The 12,375-nt window shown below is 39.0% G+C and overlaps 1 long non-coding RNA gene across 3 annotated transcripts in view; it reads right to left on the bottom strand.

The window, feature by feature from the left end:
* Positions 1 to 5,809: 5,809 nt before the first annotated feature.
* The window catches only part of LOC110775324 (uncharacterized), a 38,151-nt gene continuing 31,585 nt past the window's right edge, over positions 5,810 to 12,375 (bottom strand). For all 3 annotated transcript variants that reach the window (XR_008925894.1, XR_008925893.1, XR_002529715.2), the window contains 3 exons: positions 6,793 to 6,915; positions 6,195 to 6,270; positions 5,810 to 6,093 (listed from right to left, as the gene is read on the bottom strand). This is a non-coding gene — a long non-coding RNA (uncharacterized lncRNA). The remainder of the gene's footprint in view (positions 6,094 to 6,194; positions 6,271 to 6,792; positions 6,916 to 12,375) is intronic.

Genomic DNA, 12,375 nt, shown 5'->3' with positions numbered 1-12,375 from the left:
ACGCATAATTTATCATTTATTAAGCATTTTATTCAAGTTATGTGTTCCGGCAGGTGTGAATAAAATGATTCCAAGATCCTTAAATCATTGAAGAATTAAGCACATTATGTATTTTCACTCAATTCTAAAATATTTTAGGTAAACAAAAGCCTTTTGCTAATAGTCTAGAAACTACTCTTGGTTGATAGGTACGTCTAAGAACTTATTAGGTAAACCTATCGCATTTGCCACGACATAAAAGGACTCCTTTCTTATATTGTCGAGTTTCACCAAAACTAACATGTACTCACAATTATTTGTGTACCTTACCCCTTTAGAATCAATAAGTAACACCTCGCTATGGCGGAAAACTATTACTAAGATTGATGTAAAGGTTATCCAAGTAAGTGTTATTTTGGCATGGCACCTTTTAACTCAATTTTTAAGTTTGGAACTTAAGGCTCTTACTATGTTGGTTAGATTTTAAGTGAACTAAAATCCTTAATCATGCAACATAATCAAGACATAATCTCATGCATAATTATGACATATTTAAAGCAATAAATAACTTAAAACATGCATAAGATATAAATGTGATCTAGTATGGCCCGACTTCATCTTGAAGCTTCAACTTCAAAGTCCGTCTTGAAAATGGATTGGAAACTCCGTCTTGAATTTCACCATGGGAGGCGCCATTTTCTTGAAATAGGATAAGCTATAATTAAACTAATTACAACTATTTGATGGTACGCAGACCATATTTAAAAGCAATAAAATTTGGTACTTTAGACCAATATTACATTCAAATTAATGGTACGCAGACCATATTTTCTATCCTATTTGGGCCATACTAGTCACTTTTCAATAACCTGCAAAACAGTACATATACAATATATACCATTTACCCATTCATTATCATGAATGACCCACATAGCTGGTTAGTAGAACATGTTATACATCACATAAATATTTGTAGCAATTAATCAAGGGCACCAATAATCTACCAATTATTCAGTCCTTATTAATTCTAATCAAGTTGTTTAACCTTAAAGGAATGTAGACCTAATCAAGAGTTTATGACTAAAAATGCTCCCACTTAAACCAATAAATTCACATCCTTTACTAATTTTAAACATAAAAATGTATTTCCTAGTCTAACCGGAAACATACAAATTTAATTAAAATTTAAAGCTCATATAAATTTATAATTGAATCCATTTAATTTATTTTCAGTTGAATTAAAATGAGTTTAAATTAATTCAAGGTTTTAATTTTAGTAAAATAATTAGTATAAATTAAAATTTATAATAATTAGATTATTCAAAATTAAATTCCGAGAAAAAAATTTAAATTACGAATTTTAAAATTAATTAAAATCGTTTCCGAACTGAAAATTTAAAATTAAAATCAAAGCGAATCAATCGTAACAAGACGAGGCACTTGGGCTTGCGCCCAAGCCCCGTCGAGTGCACGAGGCAGCAACGCCCCTCGACTGATCGTACGGTGCCATGCGAGCAGGCCACACGCAACGCAGCAAGCCCAGGCCACGCTGCGCGCAGCCCACTCACTCGACGCGTCTGCTTGCTTCGCTGGGAGCGGCAGCGCGCGCTGTGGTGCAGCTCGCTTGCTGCCCACACGCGAGTGCACGCTTGGCTTGCGCCTGTGCCCATCGCCCCCGCCCTTGCCCCTTCGCCCATGCTGCACACAACACCCGACACAAGGGCAGCGTACTGCCTTGTGCTCGTGTGCCGTGGCCCTTGCTCGCTGCATTGTACCGCATGGGCGACGAGCTCCCTTGCTCGTCGTCGCATGCCCGCACTATACAACAACTCTTAATGGTAACACGTAGCGTCCATTGCTTTGTGCGTGCAAGTTTTATGAGCGAATTGCATAAAATTAAAACTTTTATTTAAAATCAATGACAAATTAATAAATCATATTAATTTCATAATTTTAGGGCGAAAAATCGAAATTTTATTAATCAATTAATTTCCGATTATCATGGATTCAAATCTAGGTCATAAAAATCTAAAATTTATCATAAATTAACAATTTTTATGGTGGTTTTTAATCATGGATGCCTAATTAAATCTTCAATTAATTATGAAAATCAAATCAAATTCTAAATTATTCTAATTTCAACAAATTAATTACAATTACAAATTAGGTTGTATAATTAACAAGCTTAGGCATTCAAATTTGTTAAACATATACAGTAGGTCAATAAAAAATTCAAGATTTAACAACAAGAATCGCAAATATTCAATTTAGCATCTTAAAATTACAAACTTTTGCGTTCGAAAAACTAAAACCTCCGAAAAGTCATAGTTAGGCTTCGAATTTGGGAATTCTGGGTTCGGCCTAAAACTAGTATTTTTGTCAAAATTTTAGAATGCCTTTTACATGCGGAATTGACATAAAAATCACTCGATTTCGTTCAGTAACGAAGAAACTGCCGAAAAACTGCGTACATATAATTAAATAAACGCAATTTGCAATTAATTAACAATTACGAAAATTAATCACCCCTTTTAATTATTTTCAAATTTGTAAAATTTAACCATGTTAAGCAATTATTATGGAATTAATTAGAGGCTCGTGATACCACTGTTAGGTTACGATACATATAAACGAATATAAATCATGCGGAAAAACCATAAACGCCAGGATTCCAAATTAATTGCCACATAACAATTAGCATAATTTAGATGCATACACTTTGTAGCGTGCCCTCCCTTGCTGCGCCCGAACCGAACAAGAACAAGTCTTTAGGACTCCAAGTGTCGTCTCTCCGTAGAAAGTCCACAGCACGTCCGGATCCGCCTTAAGATTGACCAACTAGAATCGCCCTTAAGGTACTAATAATACTCGGCTATATGGGCAAGTGTTTGGCTGAATTTTTGCTCAAATTCTTACCTTTGAATACTTGAAACTCGTTATAAATTATGAGCCTTGATCTCATATTTATAGGCCATGGAATAAGTAATCGAATCCTACTAGGATACGAATTAATTAAATTAGAATCCTAGCAGAACTCTAAATTAATTAATCTATATTTTTAGGATTAGGAAATTCAATCATCAACAAATGAATCCTATACGCTTTATGTTTCATAAGTGAACACAAACACACACGCATGCACAGCAGCCCACGAGGGGCGCCATGCGCGCGCGCGCAGCCCGAGCACTCGCAGCCCACTGCCACAAAGCCCACACGCTGCCGCAGCCTTGGGCGCGCGCTGGGCCTGCCTTGCGGTGGGCCTGGCGTAGCCTTGGGCTGGCGTGTTGTGGCGCGTGTTTCCCTTGCTGGACGTGGGCCTGGCTTCGTGCTGGGCCTTCGTCTAGCAAGCTCGTCCGATGCTAATTCGTACGAACGCGCTCCCGATTAATTTCCAGATTCCGGAATTCATTTCCGATACGAACAATATTTAACATTTCCAATTCCGGAATTAATTTCCGTCTCGAACAAATATTTAATATTTCCGTTTCCGGAATTATTTTCCGATTCCGATAATATTTCCGATTCTGACAATATTTCCGTTTCCGACAGTATTTCCGATTCCGGCAATATTTCCATTTCCGATAATATTTTCCGATACGTACCATGTTTCCGTTTCCGGCAACATATACGACTTGGATAATATTTATATTTCCGATACGATCTATATTTCCGTTTTCGGCAATATCATCGTTTCCGGAGTATTCATTTATTTGCCTTTGACGATCTCAGCTCCCACTGAAACAAGATCTGTCGATTCCGAATATGTATTAGATAGAGTATTCAATGCCATTAAATACTTGATCCGTTTACGTACTATTTGTGTGACCCTACGGGTTCAGTCAAGAGTAAGCTGTGGATTAATATCATTAATCCACTTGAACTAAAGCGACCTCTAGCTAGGCATTCAGTTCACTTGATCTCATTGAAATATTAACTTGCATAATTAATATTGAACCGCATTTATTAGACTTATCATTAAATGCATACTTGGACCAAGGGCATTATTTCCTTCAGGAGGGACTCACGAGAATGGTTATGCACGTGCATAGCCAGGTTAGTAGGTAGGAGCAGAGGGAGGAGGGAGCAGCGACCAGCGACGGTGAAGGAGGAGAGGGAGGAGGGAGCAGCGGCCATGATGAAGTACGGTGAAGGGGCAGAGGGAGGAATGAAGTACGGTGAAGGTGGCTGCAGCAGGGAATGAATTACGGCGAAAGAAATGTTTTTGTTAGCTTTAGGTTGCGTTGTTTCTTTTGGAGGGAATGAATTAAATGATTTAACTTTTTTTTTGTTCCAGTCTTTGATGATTGTAACCAATATGCTGAAGACTCTCCTGACCCTGGACATCTCCATTTTCGGTTGATTCAACTCAAATAATCCAAAAAAGTCAGTAAGCTACGCAGCAGTTTTCCCAATCATCAAAGGTGACTCTTGTGTGATAAGGGAAACCTTTGATGAGCAACTTATAAGGATTTTTCCTCTAATGGAAATTGAATTAACAAGTTTACAGTCTATAACGAAAATACCTGAAGATGGAACGATTGTTCCGTTCTTTTGATCTTCCTTTAGCTTCAAGTAATCTCTCTTCCAATGCCCCTTCTTCTTGCAGTAGAAGCATTCAGATTCAGAAGTGGGTTGGCTCACCTTCTTCTTTTCAGAATTGGCGGAACTTTGCTTAGGTGGGCTAGCTTTCTTACCACCCTTCTTAGCATTCCTCTCCTTACCAGATTTCTTTAACTTCCCCCCTCGCACCATAAGCACATCTTGCTTATCATTCTTGAGCATTTTAGTTTCAGCGATTTCAGCATACCGTGAAGCTTAGTAAGCGATTTTTCCATATTATTCATGTTGTAGTTCAGTTTTAATTGATCATACCCGCTATGAAGAGAGTGGAGGATGGTGTCTACAACTATTTCTTGAGAGAATTGTTGATCCAACCTACTCATATTCTCAATTAATCCAATCATGCATCTTGAGAACATGTGGACTTACGGGCTCGCCTTTCTTGAGCTTGGTCTAAAGAATTTCCCTATGGGCTTCGAATCTTTTGACTCTAGCAAGATCTAGGAACATGTTCTTCAACTCATCGATGATCGTGAAAGCATCTGAGTTGATGAACGTTTTATGTAGATATGCTCCCATAGTAGCAAGCATTAGACACTTCATATCCTTGTTGGCTTCAATCCAACAATTCATGGCAGCCTGAATGACCCCTTCGTCAGCGGCTTGGGGCATATCCTCATCTAGGACATACTCCTTCCATTCCTGTTAGGTTATGAACAATCCAATGTCATGCGGAAAAACCATAAATGCCAGATCCAAATTAAATGCATATACACTACTACAAAAATAGGAAAAGAGACCCTTCCAAAATGGCCAAAGAGACCTCCTTTGAGAGGGTCTCTATCTCAGAGGTCTCTTTGATTAAGATACCTCCTCATCCAGAGGGGTTTGTTTGTTAAAGTTAGAGACCTCTTACCTAAGAAATGGGGTCTGTTATGTAAAGTGTATGAAAAATATTTTAGAAGGGAAAGAGACCCCTTAATAGAGATATGAGGTCTGCTTATTAAAAATATTAAGACCTCCTAGGTAAGACAGGGGGTCTCTTTGAATTTTGTAATATTTTTTATTCAAGAAATTAAGACCCCCTATATTAGAAAGGAGGTCTCTTTGTTTTCTTTAATATTTACTATTATTATTCCTAAAAGAGCCTTTTTTATAACCAACGGGTCTCTTTCCAATGCATTAAAAACAAAAAAAATCTACATAAACGTTGTACCCAAATCAGCCAAAAAAATCAGCATAATGGAAGGGATATACATACCATGATAATTCCAAAAGCTAAAGATGATAATTCCAAAATAATTCATACCATTACCAAAAAAAATATTTCTTACTTTACATCAACTATAATCTCAAAAAACTAAAAATAACAACTCAAAAGTTTACATAACTATGAAAACTGACAAGATTAGATGATATACTTATTGGCAAATTCAGGTACGAGCACATGTGGTGGCCTAACTTAGTTAGTTAGATAAGAATCTCGTGAGCATATTAGTGAGACTTGATGTGCTGCTGAACCACAATGAGCTCTTTCGACTCCTCACCAAAGTCCTAAAACATCAAACAAATAAAGGGTTTAGCAATCCAAGTAGAAAATTGTTGCTCTTAAAGCACCAACAACAATAATCGAAGGGATAATGGAAGGGATATACCATCAGAAGGATCACAACCAAAAATGAGCAGTCGAATACTTTTCTTACTTTCCCCGTTGAATCAATCTTGCACATGCTGCAGAAGTATATATATAAAATAAATTTAGCTTCCATAATGAATCGTTTAAGAGAATTTGTTTTCTAGCTCACTCAATCTAACAGTTCCAGAGCCATAAAACTCAACTAGCAACACCAGTATAGACTTGAGAAATCTAGAAAAGTCGCAACATAACACTTCTTACAGTTTACAATAAACATACATGAACAATTCTTGACATCACCGGTTTATAATCTAAATATTAAATATGCATGAAAGCTTTCTTGACAATATTTACCTTTCATGCGTATTTAGAACAATTCTTGACATCACCGGATTATAATCTGAAATATGCACTCTCAAGTCTCAATTCATCACAGTGACAGACTTTGTGCTTCATCAACATCACAAAGATAGGTTAAAGTTAACAACAACCCAAGAGGACATGTGACATATAGCATCATTCAAATGCATGGTTAAGGGGTAACAATATGGGTGGATAGGAAGAAAATAATCCGCATATGGGAAGCATAAGGCACTAAGAGAACTTGGAAACTGTACCTGTTGCGACATATTCTGGTGCAGCTTAACCATGAGTTCCCATGACCTTCGTAGAAACATAGCTTTTGTCATCAGATGGTCCATCCATGGCTAACCCAAAATCGATAGTTTTTCATTCTAGTTCTGGAAATTTGACAAAACAATAAATAAGCAATCACAAAATCTAAGTCCTTTATTCATACAAAATATCATGAAGAGTAGAATATATCGTTGTAATCCAGATCAAGAAAAGGCAATCCCGAGAAGCAACCTATTACAACTTTAGTGAGCTCCTGAAAGATAGAGAACACCAGCATAATAACAAAAAAATAGAGCAACTCTTAACAACGCCACGAAGAACAAGCATGTGTTGCTTACATATGAATTAAAACCCATGACGAAACAAGAATAGCGGAAACGAACAACAATAAATAGACAGAATAAGTCAAGTATAAAATTGGATAATTAATTGTGAAACATGAGGCATACCATCAGATAAATCTATCAAGTATAATGCAGGCATCAATACCAATTTGGTTTTCAAGAGGAACTTTGTGGAGCTCATTGTCAGCCAGATCATTTGTTCATGAAACGAGGAGCCAAAATCAAATTAAAATAAATGCCTAAATCTACAAGCGTTTTGGAACTTGTGAGGGGGTCGAAAAAGCACGAGGCTAATGTGTGACCTCGTCCCTCGTGGGTGTGACGTTTCTTTTTGTAAAATCAAGTGTAATTGGATTTCCTGTGAGTTTACACCCAATTGACTAGTAATATAGGAGTCGCCATTCAGTTTTTAACGACAATGAGAAAAACTGACAAAACCCGGTTATCGTGACATAAAGGGAGTGCAATTATTTTTGACCACGACGGCCGTAGGTTCCCTTGTGATCCCTGGTGTGGGGATCTCTCAACATACACCCGCATGGGTAGAGATTGAGGGTTCGGGGGACTGTAACTACCGAGAGGAGTACTCGCTCTTCGATAACTCCAGAGGCAGGATATCCTTACTAGCTCGGCATAAATAATTGAAGGGACATGCGTTAACTATTAAACTAATCTGAGTTGATTTTAACAATATGCAACATATAATACTAGATCGATCGCGATTATCTGATTTAGATTGTTTTAAGGGACCTAGCATGATACTCCGATTTCCCAACATATTATCTTTATTAGGCGTGATAGAACAATCAGATTTGATTAGTTTAACAGTTCATAAAAGGGCGAGGAAAGCAATTAAATCATGCGAAGGGACACATCACGACGCACCCTTGAGAGGTGCGTCAGGGTTCTCAGAAAACTAACCACTTTGACTTTGCTATTTCTCCTTTTATTTAACGAATATCAAACTACGGGACAGGATACGTTCTGTTCGATTTTTGGATCGATTGCGACAGAACGCGTGATCAATTTCGCAGCGTGAGGCTTAGGCTTAGGGGTTAGAGTCATTACTCAGAATATGAATTGTGTGTGTTCCCTTCACGTCGAACTTGGGGCTATATTTATAGAAAAGAGTTCGTGGAAAGATAGAATTGTAGAACTCTAATCCACGAGGAATTAGGAAAGAACACGTCCCAGGTAATTTCAGCGCCCAGGGCTGGGCGCCGAAGATTTCGGCGCCCAGAGCCAGGCATTGAAAATAGGGTCCAGGCAATTTCAGCGCCCAGGGCTGGGCGTTGAAAATGATGTTTGGGCCGAGTTCTTTGTCAGATTTGGACTCTTAGAATCCGGAGTGTTTGAGACTTATTCGAGTCTTTTAGTGCGTATTAACTTTATGACGGAATGCGTCTGGGCTCGTTACGAACTCTAGGCTCGTTCGGATTTTAATCATATTAGGAATAGGATTCCTCTTGTAATTTCTATCTCATTTAGGATTTATGTTGGAGTGCAACACCTAATTCTGACATGTTTCTATCTTTTATGACTTGCCACTTTTAACAACTACCCATTACGGCAGTTACTATTTTAGCAGGTTCCCATAAATAGCAGGTTTCTATAAATAGCAGGTTTCGGGTGAAATGAAAAGGGTGATTGAGATTCATTATTTTATAGGAGATGCGTTGCCAAGTGGAGATTTATGTTCTCATCATCGAACCTTCCCTTTCGGGAATGGGGACAAAAGTAGGTGTCTACAGTTAGCCCCCACTTTGACTGAGTCTCGGGATGAGACGATGGTCAAAGTACTGGACGGAGTGCGTCACACAAGCCATAGTGTATGTGACTTGTTTTGCGAGGGTCTCACGAGCCGCCGAGTGATAACATTTGACTTAAGGGTCATCACTTGAAGTGTCGACATATCCCTCACGTGTCATTGGGATTTGTCAACGGATAGTATAGAAACTCCCTCACTTTGTCATGGGAAGTATCTAAAGAGGCGTAGAAACTCCCTCACTTTGTCATTGGGAGTAGCTACAGATGTTTTCGAAATCAAAGCTATAAAGTGTAATTGGGCCTGGCCAAGCCCAATCACGAGGTAAAAATGTTTTTAAAGATTCTCATTTTCAGGGTTAGCTAAACGAGAAAACCCCCTTGTTTTTATGGGACGTAAAACGAAGGAAAATCCAGCACATCGTTCATTTTTGGAAAAAACGGAAAACCAATCCTTTAATTTTTGGAAAAAAGGAAAACTACTCACATCGCTCTTTTTTGGAAAAAACGGAAAACCAATCCTTTAATTTTTGAAAAAAAGGAAAACTACTCACATCGTTCTTTTTTGGAAAAACGGAAAACCAGAAAAAGTTATCGCTGCAGCGACTAAGGACCTGCGCGGTTAGTGACGCAGACCCCGCCGGCTAAAGATGGCGAGCCTGTCCGCTAAGGGTGGACACCCCGTCCGATAGAAGTGGACGAATCTGTTTTGAAGTTCGTTTGTTTTTTTTGAAAATAAGGACCTACGCGGTTTGTGACGTAGACCCCGCCGGCTAAAGATGGCGAGCCTATTTTGAATTTGAAGATTTTATTTTTCGAAAACTGAGGACCTGCGCGGCTAGTGACGAAGACCCCGCCCGCTGAGGGTGGGCGAACCCTGTTTTGTTTTTTGAAGAATTTATTTTCTTTCGAGGGATGCTCGGATTTAGTTGCAACCTGAATGTGGGTTGACAACGTACTTAGACGGACCATTGTCTCGTGGTCATCATCTTTCATGGTTTTGAGCTAGTCTTTACGGCTCAATTTTGCCATTACCTGGGTCCTTGATTAGGGGACTATGTATAAGTATCAACGGCGACCTTTGTCTTGAGGTCGTAAACCGTTTTTTTTTTTTTGAGACATCTAAACACGGGACTTCGTACAGCGTAGTCTGGGAATATTGTTTTAAGTTTGCATAATATATATTTCCTTTCGAGCCCCCAAGCATTCGTGCTTGACGGTCATTTCTTGTTGAAGAGGTTTCCTTGGGGATACGCATTTTGTAATGTCCTTGATTGTGTTTGGGATCTTGCTCGTAAGTGCGAGCGATCTTTGTAGTGGTGTGCTACTCTTAACAAAGTCGTGAGGTGCGACTTTTAGTAAAGAAATCGGCAACTTTTAAGTCGAATGGATACGGCAGGGCCCTATAGAAGTCAGAGCCTTTTCTGGGTCTGGGATCATTTTCGACGCCCATGCCTGGGCGTTAAAGATTTCGGCGCCCAGCGCTGGGCGCTGAAAATGATTTCTGGCGAGGTTTCTCGATGACACATTTGGCCTCTTGTTCGTTCGTTTTCTTCACTTGGAAATTCTACTTATTCTCTTCTCTTTTGTTTTTCTTTATTTTTGGAACGTAGAATTTTATCGGAGATCACAACGAGTTGAGTGATCGTGATGATTTCTCGAGAAGCCGTAGCCGATTGGTGGACTACGGTGTTTATCTATTTGGGGCGATTATTCAAAGGAACTGTCGCTCTTAAGGCGTGCAGTTATTGCAATAGTGGGCGAGTCTATATGGCCCTAGGAACATGCCTTGAGGCGTATATTTTTTATCGCTCGTGTATATTTTTCTTTTGAACGCGTTCGTGAATGTTCGATACTTAGAATGATGATATGTATGTGCGAACGAGCGTTCATAGAATGGCCATTGTGTCCGGTCCATTAATCAGTTTGCTTGAATCATTTTTTTTGAGCAGTGACTGATTTTTAATAGTTTTCTTAGAAGCTTTGGTAGGTTTCAGGCCCATTCATGAAGTGGGCTCAAACATCGTGCCCTTTCGATTGTTCAAACATTTGCTTCGAGATTTTTTTATTTTGCTATGGTTGTTTTGTAGCTTGGAGCCCCCAAGTATACATGTTGGGATGCTTCCTTTTGGCGTACGATTTTTGTAGGTTCTTTCGAGAAAGATGCCTTGGGGTTCCGCTCGTGTAGGTGCGAGCTATCCCTTCCGTGGTAGGTAATATTTTGCTACCTTTAATCCTTAATGTAGAAGTCGTGTGGCTTGCATTTTAAATTTGGGCGATAAGTAGTCTTTGCCTCTTTTACACATGCTCTTTGGTCGTGCCCGCATTAGTGCAATATGCCTTACTCTCTTTTTTTTAGACTTGTACCGTGGGATGGTTGAACTTATGGTGAGACGTAGGCTTGTGTGGCCTAACCGCATGTATTAGAACATTTCTCCAGGTGTTGGGATATCATTATTATTTTTTGCATTGGAGTACTTGTAACACCCCCCATTTACTAACTTTAAATAAATAAGAATATAAAAGACTGTGAGGGGGTCGAAAAAGCACGAGGCTAATGCGTGGCCTCGTCCCTCGTGGGTGTGACGATTCTTTTATTCAATCAAGTGTAATTGGATTTCCTGTGAGTATACACCCAATTGACTAGTAATATAGGAGTCGCCATTCAGTTTTTAACGACAATGAGAAAAACTGACAAAACCCGGTTATCGTGACATAAAGGGAGTGCAATTATGTTTGACCACGACGGCCGTAGGTTCCCTTGTGATCCCTGATGTGGGGATCTCTCAACATACACCCGCAAGGTAGAGATTGAGGGTTCGGGGGATTGTAACTACCGAGAGGAGTACTCGCTCGTCGATAACTCCAGAGGCAGGATATCCTTACTAGCTCAGCATAAATAATTGAAGGGACATGCGTTAACTACTAAACTAATCTGAGTTGATTTTAGCAATATGCAACATATAATACTAGATCGATCGTGATTATCTAATTTAAGTAGTATTAAGGGACCTAGCATGATAATCCAATTTCCCGAAAATATTATATTTGTTAGACGTGATAGAACAATCAGATTTAGTTAGTTTAACAGTTCATAAAAAGGGTGAGGAAAGCAGTTAAATCATCGAAAAGGGACACATTACGACGCACCCTTGAGAGGTGCGTCACGGTTCTCAGAAAACTAACCACTTTGACTTTGCTATTTCTCCTTTTTATTTAACGAATCTCAATTATGGGACAGGATACGTTCTGTTCGATTTATGGATCGATTGCGACAGAACGCGTGAACAGTTTCGCAGCGTGAGGCTTAGGCTAAGGGTTGGAGTCAATACTCAGAATATGAATTGTGTGTTGTGTGTGTTCTTTTTCACGTCGAACTTAAGGGTCTATTTATAGGAAAGAGTGGCGTAGAAAGATAGTTTTTCAGGAATTTGAATACGAAATGGATTAGGAAAA

This window comes from Spinacia oleracea, chromosome 1, assembly GCF_020520425.1.
Source record: "Spinacia oleracea cultivar Varoflay chromosome 1, BTI_SOV_V1, whole genome shotgun sequence".
NCBI classification, from domain to species: domain Eukaryota; kingdom Viridiplantae; phylum Streptophyta; class Magnoliopsida; order Caryophyllales; family Amaranthaceae; genus Spinacia; species Spinacia oleracea.
The sequence above is the reverse complement of the archived record's forward strand: the minus strand, read 5'-3'. Positions and strand labels throughout refer to the sequence as shown.